Source organism: Globicephala melas, chromosome 4 (assembly GCF_963455315.2).
Source record: "Globicephala melas chromosome 4, mGloMel1.2, whole genome shotgun sequence".
NCBI classification, from domain to species: Eukaryota; Metazoa; Chordata; class Mammalia; order Artiodactyla; family Delphinidae; genus Globicephala; species Globicephala melas.
Genome location: NC_083317.1, coordinates 132,531,163 through 132,535,224, shown reverse-complemented (window position 1 = coordinate 132,535,224; position 4,062 = coordinate 132,531,163). Strand labels below are relative to the sequence as shown.

Below are 4,062 nucleotides of genomic sequence, written 5' to 3'. Positions count from 1 at the left end.
ATGGTCACTGGGACATTGATTTTAGTCCCTTTTCAGTATCCACCTAACAACAAAGCAAAATAAAGCTAATATTAGCCTCTGTTTTTCTGTTCTGGGAGAAATGGCCTCTGGATTTAGCCCCGTGAGCAAAGCTGCAAATCCACCTGTCCCATGCCCAGAATTTCTCTTCTGTGGCATGTGGTCTAAGGAAGTCTTTCAAGTTTTGTTAAGCCTGCAGACGGATAAGAAAGTCGGGGACTGTGCATGTTAGCTTTATTAAGAGCAAGGGTGGCGGTGTGGGGTGCTTTATTAAGAGCAAGAGTGGCGGTGTGGGGCGGTGTGGTGAATGTCCCAAAGTCCCATGGGAGAATGCCCCATGACCCAAGTGAATTGTCAAGGGGAAGATTAACCAAACGGTATTTTTAGTAATTGCCTTTGCAGTTCATATCTCAAGAACATTCAAGGGAAATTTATCTGTTCTACTTAGCCCTGAGGTCATAGTAAGTGCTGTATTTTATTTTCAAACTCTCTCTCCCTTTCTCTTTTCCTTTCCCTCTCTATTTCTGTCTATCAAATCTAGGTTTTCCCAAGGTTCAGTTTATTCTCTAAGTGAAACAAGAGCTCTTTTACAAAATACTTTTAAGTTATTCAGATTGCAGTGTTCTAATTCAGAAGTTACAATTTCAGGTAGAGATGTGCCTCATTTATGTGAAAGTTTGGTCCTTAAAAGTTACTGTGTACACCGCTTTCAGTGTGGCCTTCCATGAATGCCTCTGCTAATTTGTTTCATGAAATATTGTCTTTGCTGACAAACATGCCCCCTCTCTAAGCTTTCCTAAAAATCTCCAAAAAATAGCCAACCTGCTAACCCTTTGGCTAGCACACTGAATATGAGGTTTTTGGGAGGATAAGGAGGATAATTTAATTCATAGAGGTGGTGGTGGGTATGAAGTCTCTTTAGCTAAGATGGAACTACATCTCCCAGAATTCCCTTCCCTGCATGGTTCTGGGTTAGGGCTGCACTCACAGGAAAGGTGCAGGAGGCGTGAAAGTGTAAGTGACGTATTTCAGGGCAGGTGCAGCTACAGGCCACTCACACTCACCAATCTCATGGCCCACCTTGGCTTTGGGCAGCCCCAGGCTCACAACTCTGTCCACTTCCCACTGGAGCTTCTCCTTAACTTTCTGAATCCTGGGCCAAGTTCATGAGCAGCGTTAGAGTGTAGTGTGCCAGCAGGTCACCCACATTGTTGAGGTTGGAGGTTTGGAGACATTGAGAGACTGCTGTGGGTTCCAGTTTGTCTTTGTGATTCTAGTTTGTCCTTTCTTGCCCCTGCTTCACGTTCATCTTCCCTTCTGGACTGCAGGCCTCAGTGACCTCAGGCCCAGCACAGACACAGGACAGCAGACTCACATACACTGCTAAACCAGCTCCCACAATTGCATGAGGTCTTGTCCCTGCAATAAATCCTTTAAATCACTTACATGGTCCTACCTTTCTGCTTGAATCCTAACTAGTTACTGGAGGAAACGTCAGCAAACAACATGTAGAAGCTGAAATTCTTTTTTATTTTTTTTTTAATAAACGCAAGCTCTTGCACGGCAATCCAAATTTATTGAACTACTGATGCTAAGTTACACAAAATTGTACCACTTTTTTTTGTGTGTGGTACGCGGGCCTCTCACTAAGGCTTTTAGTTTACATTTGGCCACCTCAAAGTAGTTGTAACATTAGGTTGGTCAGTTTAAATACTGTGGCTACCTGTTGGATTAGACATACAATCTGTACACCCAAATGTTAATGCATACAAAGCAACAGGTATTGTTAAATAAAATAGCAATAATTACTGCAGCTTAGGCCTTGTGACCAATTACACATGATCAAAATTACTTCCCACATTCACATCCACAGTACTCGTTCACCATTTAACATTTCAACCAAAACATTACACATGTGAAACAATCACTAACAGGCAAAAATACTAAACCTGTTTATTTGGTATTGCAAATACACTTATGCATGAGCAAGCAGGGGAGTCACAGTGAGAATCTCCAGCTGCAGAAGCCTGAACATTATTTACAAAAATTAAAAAATTATTTGAATATATACACTTCTTGTTGTAGACCCCCACTGTACACACAACTATAAATGTTGTTCCCTATGTAAACAAAAGAAGAAACATATAATAAAAGATTTGAAAAGTCTGGACATTTTCTTCCCAACAGATATTAAAAGCAACGTCTTTAATCTAAGACATTTTTACTGAAAGGACTATCATATTTTAAAGACAAGATCACTATCTCCACAGTTCTTTTAATTAAAAAAACTGTATAGCTGTGTTAATCAAAGTGATTACAATACAAGGTAAGTGAGTAAAATACAATGATAATAACCTTGAATTTCTTTAAAAAAATTACAATAAACTACAAGTATCAAAGAAGCAAAGTTATCTGGAGTAGTCTATATAGGAGCTCTTTGGGCTTTCTTTTATTATGGTAAAATAGTGGTGCTTTTAGGATTTACATTATTATACTCTCCAATACAAAGTATGGGATGTGTTCACCATTTTCATACATATATAACATTGGTGGATGAAAAATGTCTCTTAGCAGTAATACTGGATTGTAGCCTCTGGTTTTACCAGCTGCATACTCTAGGACTATTATATAAGTAAAAAAATCTCTCTTGTGATACTGGAAAGTGATTAGAATGTGCAAACTGATGTAGTAGCTTTCACCTGCCTCTTAAAGTGCTCCGCCACAGAAAATTTAGCATGTTGGTAGGTTTAACAAAGTTGGAATGCTGGCACCATTGAAGTGAGCAACAGTTCTTCAGACCTGGCTCAGAGCTGCAATGCATTTATCAATAGTATATTAAAGCAGCTGACATGATGACATTTTGCGGTCCTTCCTAGGCACTGGAGTTTTTCTGTAAATTTGCTGCACTAGGTCATAAAAGATCTCATTAGCATTTATTTTATTTTGCAGAGGATTCTAAGATGGCATATTGTCTTGCTAGATGTTGACCTTGTTTCTTTCCTACAACTCTTTCATCTATAATCATTGGAACATCATCAGTGTCTTTAACTCGAAGAATCTGTTCTCTCAGACATTGTAAATCATTAAATGTGGACTCTGCTGTGATGGAATAAACTAATGTAACGCTCTGTCCGTTTTTCTTTTTTTTTTTTTGCGGTACGAGGGCCTCTCACTGCTGTGGCCTCACCCCTTGCGGAGCACCAGCTCCGGACGCGCAGGCCAAGTGGCCATGGCCCACAGACCCAACCGCTCCGCGCAATGTGGGATCTTTCCGGACCAGGGCACGGACCCGTGTCCCCTGCATCGGCAGGCAGACTCTCAACAACTGCGCCACCAGGGAAGCCCTTTTTTTTTTTTTTTTGGCTTTGTCCGTCTTTCATGTACAAATCCCTCATTGCTGTAAATTGTTGCATTCCCGCAGTATCCCAGATTTCAAGCATACACTGTTGTGCATCTACTTCAGCTTGCTTTCTATAAAAATCTATATAGGATCATATTTTTCAACAAAAATTTCTTGAACAAATTGTACAGTCAGAGCAGATTTTTCAACTCCTCCCGAGCCAAGAATGACTAGCTTATACTCATGCATATTGCAAACTTGTAAAACCTAGTACCTCTTGTGCTGTCACCGGGTCCCTGCAGCCAGCGTCGCCTCCTGCTCCCTCCGGGTCGCCGCTCCCAGAGCCACGCGGTACTGCTGCTACTGCTGCCGCCGCAGATCCAGCTGGTTTACCGAAGATGAAATTCTTGGACCTGATCAAATTCTGCTTTGTAAAGCCCTTCACCTCAGTGGAAGGTAGTGGCATCCAGACTCAATCTCTCATTTTCTCTGGAGCGTCCCTGCAAGGCAGTGACTGGAAGAATAACTTCTGGCTTCCTTGGGGCCTCCCTGCACAATCTCACCCTTATTGCTCTCTCTTGATTCCACTACCTCAGTCCCCTGGTACTCACCACTGTCCAGCCATGCTGGTTCATGTTTCTTTAGAGTCTCTTTATATCTGAAATAAGACCAGTGTATAACAAATCATAATTTCTTATATACAG

The 4,062-nt window shown here is 41.4% G+C and overlaps 1 pseudogene; it reads right to left on the bottom strand.

Annotated features, from left to right (window-relative positions):
* Positions 1 to 2,853: 2,853 nt before the first annotated feature.
* LOC115862142 (ras-related protein Rap-1b-like) lies at positions 2,854 to 3,607 on the bottom strand (annotated as a pseudogene).
* Between the last annotated feature and the right edge of the window lie 455 nt (positions 3,608 to 4,062).